Source organism: Solanum stenotomum, chromosome 11, assembly GCF_019186545.1.
Source record: "Solanum stenotomum isolate F172 chromosome 11, ASM1918654v1, whole genome shotgun sequence".
NCBI lineage: Eukaryota > Viridiplantae > Streptophyta > Magnoliopsida > Solanales > Solanaceae > Solanum > Solanum stenotomum.
This window is the reverse complement of record NC_064292.1, coordinates 35,128,909-35,139,612: the sequence shown is the minus strand read 5'-3', so window position 1 is coordinate 35,139,612 and position 10,704 is coordinate 35,128,909. Positions and strand designations below refer to the sequence as shown.

General features: G+C 31.9%; 1 pseudogene; it reads left to right on the top strand.

The window, feature by feature from the left end:
- The first annotated feature begins 5,374 nt into the window (after positions 1-5,374).
- On the top strand, positions 5,375-9,336 carry LOC125844927 (putative late blight resistance protein homolog R1A-3; annotated as a pseudogene).
- Positions 9,337-10,704: the final 1,368 nt, after the last annotated feature.

The following is a 10,704-nucleotide window of genomic DNA, read 5'->3' as shown; positions in this document are numbered from 1 at the left end:
CACCGAAAACATCTGAATGGACCCCGAGATTCATTTGTAACCCCTTACACACAAACCAAATAATCTACCCAACTAAACTAGATGTTCCAGACTCAATGGAACCATCGAGATATGAATTTGAGGTCTCCTTGAAAAGAAACCCATGAAAGTTGTAATAAATTACCATAACACCAAAAGGGTCTAAGCTCATAACCTCAGAAAATTCATCCAAGACCTCCCCTAGATCTAAAATCATCCCAGAGTCCAACGAGATGGTCAGAAACCCGATTTGATCATCCGAACTCCGGATGTTTACAAAGGTCAACATAAAGACTAAAATCTCATCAACTTCCAACTTAAGACCCCAAATCCATGAAACAACTCTGAATCTTAAACCGATGACTCTCCTAGACTAAATTCCGCATTTTGGAGCTAATGGAACTGGCGAAAATCCATTATGAGATTCAAAACTTCGATTGACACCAAAAACCATTTTTAACCAACTTAAGTCTTCCAAAACTAAAAACTTCCAAAAATCGCAACCTTTTACTGAACTTTTAAAAACCAACTTTACCAAACAATCAGAAAAGGCTCGGGGAAACTATTAGGATAGGTAAAATGATAATTTTATGAAAATTCTCAAAAATGACCTTTTGGGTTATGTTATCATAGAGAGAAGCAGTTGCAAGAAGAGAAATTCAAGTCGCAGTGGAAAAAAGATAGAGAAGCGACTCGAATTGCTATTGCAAGCATCAAAAGGAAGGTTGATTTTGAATATGATATTCAAGCGGAAGGAAATTTGTTGGCCATAATGCGTGCTCCAAGTCGTTGTTAAAAGAGTTTGCATGTTTTTCAATCGAATGTATTTTTTGTTTGAAACTTTAGTATTGTTTTTCGGCCAGTGGTTTTAATCATCTAATCAAATGTCATAGAAGAACATAAGTGATTTTTATTATTAAGGATGTGTTCTATACGGAGGAAATTAATATTTCCCATGAAAACTATTTCAATCATCTAATAAAAAAATATAGATTAATGATTATTGTATGTCAATTGCAATTTGCATTCTCAGACTTGTTCCTGTAGAGATACCATCGTGAAAATCTATCACCATATTGTAAAATGTTTAACTTTTTTAAAATTATTTTTTATTTCCGCTATAAAATTCCTTTTTTAGGGCCCAAAAAAAGTTAACTTCCTAAATATTATACCTTATCGTAATTATAGTGCTTGTTGACTTAGTGATAATTTGTTGTTCAATTCTTAACTTTCTACCATATAGTTGGGGAAAAAAATATAAAGTATGAACCATTCTGCAGATGTAATTCATGGGCGTACTATAAAGATTTTATTAGTTAAATCTATAATTGATTGAGCAACAATGAGTCTCTTGTCCAAACCATGGAATCATATATGGTCTACCTATTTAGTCATTGTGCTTGTTCTATGAGATGATAAACCAAAGCACATTTCCTAACATTGTCTGCAAAATCCTCTTGCAACACAAGCTTGTTCTCGATATTTAATTTTAAGTGTTAATTTGGATATGAATTTTGTGACCATCGACCTAAGACATATTACTTTTGATCAAAATTGTTGAATAACGCCATCATGGCTCCATTGCTCTCTACCTTGAAGCTTATGGGTTGTAATGATATCCATTTCCTCAATATTTCTACCCCAGCACTTAGTTACTTGTTCATTCTTGAAAGTCATTAAGTGGATTGGAAGTTCCTCAACTGAAAAAGTTGAGCTGAAAAAGTTGAATAAGTTGATGCAGTGAGGATATATTCTTGTAAGACATTGAGAACATTACTCTAACAACTTCTCCTTGTGTTAGTATATAATGAAGATTGATAACATATGTGAAGTGTGTTGAATTGATATTTGTACTAATTAATTAAATTTATAAATAAAACTAGTGAATTTGACTGCGCTTCGTGCGGTTTATAAGAAAATCAATAAATTGAAATTAATATTTTTATAATTTCATATAGCGGAAATAAATTTTAATTTTGTTATATTGATTAAAACACAAAAATAATATTTTTATTGGTGTTAGGTGAACCACATTTAAAAAAAAGAGAAGTAAATTTGCATTTCAAATAAAAGAAAAATGAAATAAAACTAAAATCATAAAAACACAAACACACAACATATTTTTTTTAACAAAGTGAAGTACATATGACATTATTATGCATATTTGATATAGGCTTTGAGACAATATATTCAAAAGAGCACAACAAATTTTCTTCAAAAAATTGATGAATGTACAATAAAGTAGTTGTCTAAACAATGAAACTTACTCATGGCATCTCTATGAAAAACTTGCATAATTATGCTTTCTAAACTCATTTAGCACACATGGTGACAATAGAGATAATGATTGATCTTCTAATTTAGGAATAATTTCACCAAGTAAGAGGAGTCCTGTAATTGCCATACAAACATCTAATGTAACAAAATATTGTGAAAATTTATGATTACTATCGAGATAAATTCTCAACTCCTACTTGTACGTGAATCTCTAGTTTTCCCCCACAAATTTTCTCATCAAGCATCTCAATTTGTTCTTTGTCTCATGGATGACTTTGTATTCCACATTAGTTAGCCCACTTGCCAAACACATTCTATCAACAAAAGAAAAAAAAACTTCAACATACATAATTTCACAATACATTATGAGAATTAAGGTGATCAAGAAGTCAAATAAGAGATTGAACAATACCAAAGAGAATTTAATTATTGTCATATGAGTTTCATATGTGAAAAGTGAAAAATTATAAATCAATTCACCTTTTGTCTTGAAATAAATCGCACTCCACATTCTTCAAATCTTATTCCTTATCATCAAATCATGTCTATTATAATGACCAACTCTGGAAAAAAAAATAAAAAAAAATATGTTAGACTAACAATCTAGTTAAAAACAAATATAGTAAGCAAGCTACTACATGAAGAAAAAAAAAATACACTTCCAATCTATATATAGTACAAAAATATAGAATATGAAAAGACACAAAATTAATTAAAATCTAATTACACAAAGATTAATACATACTAATTAATATAATTGAAAATAAAGAAATTGTTGATGAAAAAACGGATAGGAAGAAAACTTACAACTAATCATTAGTTTCACAATTAAGAAAATTAATATCTCTTGATTAGTGCTAATTTTTAGTCATTAGTTATTTTTCGTATAAGAAAACTTACGCTAATCAAATTAATGTTCCTTTTTGGTTAGTTTTAGTTACCTCCAATTTTAGCAGTAATTTAATTTAATTAAATTAAGCAAAATTCACGTTCCTTTTTAAATTAATGCTATACTCAAATTAACATTATTATTTTGGTTAGTTTTAGTTACGGTCGTTTAATTAAATTAAGCAAAATTCACGTTCCTTTTTAAGTTAATGCTATACTCAAATTAACATTATTTTTTTGGTTGATTTTAGTTACTGTCGATTTAGCAGTAACTTAATCAAATTAAACTAAGCAAAATTAACGTTTCCTTTTTAGTTATTGTACATTTATAGTCATTGTATCATTACTTTTGGAAGAAATAAATGTTATGAAGGCTCATAATGAGGGAATAGAATAAATTTTTAAACATATTTTTGAACAGAAAATAAAGGTAAAAATTGAAAATTCTGAAAATATAAAAAAATAGTGATACTGGCCATTGAAGCATGCCACATCAGCGAGCTAGTATTCAGCTCTTTATATATATATATATATATATATATATATATATATAGAGAGAGAGAGAGAGAGAGAGAGAGAGAGAGAGAGAGATTTGAACCTAATATGAAAAATAATAACTCTATTTTTAGCTAAAATTTAAATATGATTTGTAAAGCATATTGCAATCTCTTTAGCACACTCTTCTCTAACTCAATCCTACAAAATAAAATAATTTTCATTTAATACCACAAAAAAATATGCTTTCATAAAATAAGGATGCATTAAACAATAAATATAAATTAATTTTCATTTAATCAAATATGCTTTCATAAAATAAGGATGCATTAATCAATAAATATAAATTAAATTCCCCTTAATCGAATATGCTTTCATATAATAAGGATGCATTAAACAATAAATAAAAATTAATTTTCATTTAATTGAATGTGCTTTCATAAGAGAATTTTTTTCATTAATCTTCTCAATATGTAAGGTTGCTAAAGAAATGATAACTAGAATTAAAAAGAATTAAGTAACAAACTCGAGATTAGAAATTCGTACAAATCATAAGCCATGTTATTTCATTTAATAATGCAACTATTGACTTTGAAAGCAAATGGGAATGCATATTAACCTGACAACGTATTAGCTATCTAAAAATTAAGATGATAAACCCAAGAATTATTCATCAAATAATGCAACCATTGACGTTGAAAGCCAATAGAAATGTAACTGTCTAAAAATTAATATGATAAATTAAACCCAAGAATTGTTCGTTAAATAATACAACCATTGACTTTTTGTAGGATTTAGATCCAGTCCTTTGGTTATACCATAATTATATCTTGTTAGAGTATGACATGCACAAACATTTCCTCATTGTTCTAAGTTAATTATGCTCATACTAATCTTTTCTTGTTAGCTTAATCCTACTCCAATCTATATCAGGTATTTTTCGATAAACATTTTTCGAATCTCTCTTTGAATTACTCCTTTCTTAAGTGGAATCTTCATTATGTATAAGTTATCAACAACTCTTTTTGTAGGATTGGATCAGAACTTTGAGATACAAAAAGGCAAAAGAAGATCGATCGATCGATCGACCACTCTATCACACTTGAAAATTGCAAGATATATTGAATATTAACTTTCTATTGCTTTCCAAAATCTCAAAGTTCTTAAATTGATACAACTAATGAGTTATTAATCCATTTTAACAATAAACTTCATGGTTCCAAAACTGCAATTATTATGAATATGGTTTTGATGTATATTAATATAGACATTTATGATTGTCTTGTATGAAACACTATGACACTTCAAAACATTTGTGTTTTAATTTCTATATGGTCTAGAAAATAAAAAATGTATATCACACAAAATAATTAGTTTTTGCTCTGTTGAACCAGTTAAAGAAGTTTTTTTATTTTTGTTTTCCTCTTTAAATTTCTATTTTAAAAAAAGTGTAGTGAACTTGTGTTATGTATTCTTAACTTCTTTTTTTCTTTTTACTTTCTTCTCCTATTTGGGCTATTCCTATGTGTAATTCAACTAAGATGCTTGCAGCCTAAATACTCTTAGTGGTCTGCCTTACATCATTAGCGTTACACATTGATATTAGTTTCCTTTTGTTTAAAGAAAATTACTATGAGTTGAGTGACCATATGAAAGTTGAGTGAAATGTGATTTTCTGTGATAATATGCACCATTTGTTAGATGAAATATACTACATAAATTGTATTATCTTTCTCAAGCATCAACATAGCTACAAACACTAGATATGAAAGACATGAATAAAATGTTGTCAATGAACCTAATTCCAAGATTGGCGAACTTGCAGGAACGTTTTGAAAGAAAATGGCTCAAAATGAAACTGAGGAAATGTTAGATCACTTGAGAAGGATCAAGAGTGGAGGTAATCTGGATAGTGCCAAGATTGATCAAATTGAGGAACTTGAGATGGTGCTAAGAATTTTGAGAACCTTTATAAAGTATCATCGTGTTCTTTTTCGTAATTCCTTAGTCAAACACACAAATAATGCCAAATTGACTATGGCAATGCTTCCAGATCAATGTAAAACTAACCTTAATCTAGAAAGGCTAGAATCACATTTGTTGGAATTCTTGGAACGTAACACCATTTTAAGTGACAATTATGAGTTGAATAGTTTTGATCTGCCAGACTATATGGATTGGCTCGAAAAGAATTTAAATGATGTACTGATGATATTACCGGAAGGGGATAGGTCTGACCCTCCTGAAGAAAACCTTGAAATACACAAATTTATAAAGGAAGTGAAAATTATTCAAAAGAAACTGAGATTTTTGACATACTTATATGCCACGGAGATAAATGGTTACGTCAACCATAAGAAGCTAGAATGTTTGGAGACTCGAATTCAGCTCATGGCCAACAATGTGGGACAACTTTGTCTTGCTATTTTAGGTTACGTTGTTTCTGATGAGGTCGACACATATGAGTATTATGATATCTTGTATAAATCTCCTTATCTATTATTCTTGATTGTGTTAGTGGAGCTGGAAATGAAGAAGATTTTTCTTAGTAAACTAAAGGCTTCAAAGTTTACTTATTCAAGAACTTTCAAGGACAAGAAATTACCAAAAGGATTTTCTCATCATCTCCATAGTCTGTTGATGTATCTCAAAAAAGAAAACCTTGAGAACTTTCTTGATAGTGTCTCTGCTCAAAATATTGATGTGGCAATAGAGTTCTTGTTGGTTTTCCTTGATACTGATGTGTCAAATCATGTTATTAACGGTAAATGGTTCAATGAGGTTATGGAAAAAGTTGGAGCTATAGCAGGTGATGCTATATATGTCATACAAAAACTTCTTCCTAGCTCTATAAACAAAGATGATACTAGTAGAATATGTCTTTGCTCGATACAGATATTGGAGAAAGCTAAAGATATGAAGGCACAAGTGGAGACTTACTACAAATCCTTAAAATTTACTCCTCTCAGTTCTCCACCTTTTATGGATTGAGCTTTCTTGATTTTCTTTTAAGGAAACTGAATGAGATGTCGAAATATGATTTAGATTTCATGATGAAACCTCTTTTAGGTAATTTGGAGAAAGAGGTATCAACTCTTATATCCATTTTAGAGAAGGAGTTGTCATCTTTATCATCAATTTTCAGAGATGTCACAAAGGTGCACCATGAACATAAAATTCCTAAAGATCTTCAGAGACGTACCATCAATTTGGCATATGATGTTGAAGTTGCCATTGACTCTATTCTTGTTCAGTATAATGTTTTGTTGCATATTTTTTGCTCACTTCCTACAATCTTAAAGGAGATCAAACAAATTAATGTAGGTAACTGAGATGTGGTCAGCAGACGTTGCTCTTAAGCCTTGCTATGTGGTAGCACCATTTAAATACCTGCCAACTCGACATAGCAATCTAGTGACTGATGAGGAGATAGTAGGTTTTCGAAATGACATAAAAAAGATTATTTAGTATCTGATTAAAGGTACAAATGAGCTAGACGTCATCCCAATTGTAGGCATGGGGGAACAAGGGAAACGACAATTGCTAGAAAGGTGTACAATAGTGACAACGTTGTTTCTCATTTTGATGTTCGAGCATGGTGCATCGTTTCCCAAACATATAACCGGATAACGCTATTACAAGAGATTTTTAGTCAAGTTATCGGTTCCAAGGACAAGGGAGATAAGGATGACATCTTTCCCGACATGTTGAGGAAAAGTCTAATGGGCAAGAGATATCTCAATGTATTGGATAATATGTGGGATTGTATGGAATGGGATGACTTAAGGCTTTGTTTTCCAAACCTTGGAAATAGAAGCAGAATAGTAGTAACAACTCGACTTGAGAAAGTGGGTAAGCAAGTCAAGTACTGTATTGATCCTTATACTCTTCCATTTCTCACAACAGAAGAGAGTTGCAAATTATTGCAGAAAAAACTGTTTCAAAGGGAAGATTTCCTGCCTGAACTACAAGATGTGAGTCAAGCAGTTGCAGAAAAATGCAAAGGACTGCCCCTAGTGGTTGTCTTGGTAGCTGGAATAATAAAAAGAAAGAAAATGGAAGAATCTTGGTGGAATGAGGTGAAAGATTCTTTATTTGACTATCTTGAATGTGAGTCCGAAGAGTATAGTCGGGCTACTATGCAGTTGAGTTTTGATAACTTAGCAGATCGTTTAAAGCCTTGTGTTCTTTATATAGGGATGTTTCCAGAGGATGCAAGAATTCCAATGTCTAAATTGATAAGTTTATGGATAGCGGAAGACTTCGTGGTGAACATTGAATCTGCTGAAGATTACTTGATGGATCTCATTAGCAGTAATGTTGTAATGGTTTCAAAGAAAGAATATAATGGTAAGGTTAAATACTGTTAGGTTCATGATGTAGTACTTCACTTTTGCTTGGAGAAGAGTAGAGAAGAAAAGTTCATGCTGACTGTGAAGGGAAATCATAGCCAATTTCAACCTTGTGATTTGAAGGAAAGTCGAGTGGGCTTCAATTTGAGTAAAGAGCATTCTAAGTTTGCATCTCTAGGATCCAAAACACGGAAGGCTTTCCACCAACAGTTGAGGTCATTGATAACGATCGGAAAATCTTTTGATGGGATTCCCTTAAGATTTTGGATTCATAAATTGCGACTTCTTAAGGTTTTCGATTTGAGTTCCCAAGAAGTGAGTTATTTGTCTTTAGCTACATTGAAACCACTAAATCACCTTAAGTACCTCACAGTTTGGGTAGATAAATTCTATTTTCATCCAGAATCACATCTGCCCCATCTTGAAACTTTAATTGTGAATAATTGGAGTAATATAGTACGGTTACCAGCATCTCTTTGGGAAATGGGAAAATTAAGGCATGTTGAGATCTTTGAAGCTAAATTTCATAAGCATGGGTTCTTTGAAGTATCCTCTAAATTGGAAAATTTGAAGATATTAAAGATTATTGTTAGATTTCCAATTGATAGGGTGGATGTGTTATCAAGGAGGTGTTCTAATCTTCAACAACTTCACATCAGGTTTAGGGGTGATAATGATTCTTAGAGTCTTTTTATCTGACATTGGAGAATCTTACCCAACTTCAAATTCTTCACCTTTCCTTTGGAGGGCCCCTCGTATCTGCGTTACAATTGCCTTCAAATTTAAAGAAGTTGGTACTAAGAGGGACTCGTATTGAAAACATGGTTCCCTTCATTGTAGGACTATCAAGCCTGGAGTATCTCCAATTATGGAACTCAGATTATTTTGAATCAGAAGAGTGGTGCCTTGGAGATATCACCTTCCATAAACTTATGTTCTTGAACCTGACGCACTTACGTATCTCAAGGTGGGCTGCCTCGGAGGAATCATTTCCCCTGTTTGAAACACTTGTTATAAAAGAGTGTTACAATCTTGAAGAGATCCCCCTTAGCTTTGCAGATATTCCAACACTGAAACATATTAAGTTGATTAGGTGCAAGAACAAACCTCTGGAAGCTTTAGCTCTGAGGATTAAGGATGATGTTGAAGAGAATGAAGGAAACGACCGTATTGACCTCATTATCAAAGTAAGTAAAAACAAACTTTTATGTTTTGTATTTGAGTATCTACCTGCATCTAACTTGACACCAATATGTATAATACGGGAAACATGATTAGGGTCATCTGGCAGCTGTGAGCCAATCATGTGCCTCAACAATGGTATATATTTTTTCTTGTTTCTTCTTATGCTTGCTTTCGCGTAATTTCTCCATGTTGATCTCAAACTAACGAGGATGTATTTCAATTTGACAACAGCAGCAAAAGTACAGACAAAGTGGATGAAATTCTTTCTTAGCTAATTGTTGCAGCCATGCTCATACGCCGAAATGCCCCTCCTTTTTCTGTATGTTTCAGGTGATTGGAGACCAACATATATCAGATGATCTTTCGCTGTGATTTCTTGTTGTAAAATCATGCCTTTGTTGTCAAAACATTGCTTCTTGTTTGTGTTTTGTAATATAGTAGTTTGTTTCCCTTCATCTTACATCTGCAAAATTCAATGAATGATACAATTGAAAGCTGGTTGAATACAAGTATACCTCCCTATCATCAATCAATAGAATACTAAGGTGAATTGAAAGATGAGTATTCCTGAATGAAAGCTGTTTTGGTAGCTTAGTACTAAATAATTTAGGAGTAATCCGTAACATATGTTTTACTTCATAAATACGTATTGAGTAGATGTACAAAAGCTATCTATGTTGTTCAAACTCTTCAAAAATGTCGCCAAGTGTATATTAGATTTTCCATTGCATTTTTAGAGGATCTGACATGTGTGCAACAATAACTTCAGAGAGTTTGAGCATCATAAGAAGCCAAATAGATATAACTTGTCAAACCCCTATTCTAACTTTAGAGAGTTTGAGCATCATAAGAAGCCAAATAGATATAACTTGTCAAACCCCTATTCGGTTTTCTAGGGAGGACAATGGCGGTGTCTGTAAATTTATAACTATGCCTCAATCATAAATAAGTTGGAATTGACTATATGGAATCTTGACTGCTCCGCTAAGTTCGTTCAACTCACGGTCTTCATTATACCAGATAAAATAAGAGCAAAAAATAAGCTATATATATAAAACAATATTATAAGTTCTTAAAAAAAGACTAAATCCTACTCTCCACGGCTAGATATCATCTATATATGGTTCTTTATCTTCTATTGTCCTATATTTTTTTGCTAAGTATGCATTTATCCTAGAAATTTGTAAGTATTTCAAGATTCTTCCTCGTCTCCTTTTCAACCTCTACTCGCCATAGTTTCACACCTACAAACCGGTGAATCTGTAGGTCGACACAAGACATGCCAAACCATTTCAAGCACACTTCTCTGTTTTATTCTGAATGCTACTTGCACTTCTAGCGAATATGGATCATTTTTAATTTTATTTAATATTATATGATCGCATATCCATCTTAGCAGTTAGTCATATTACAGTATGCTTGGTAAAACCAGATCACTCTATGCTTAGTCAGTGTCAGGCAGTTTGATTCAAAGACATCAACATGTAAC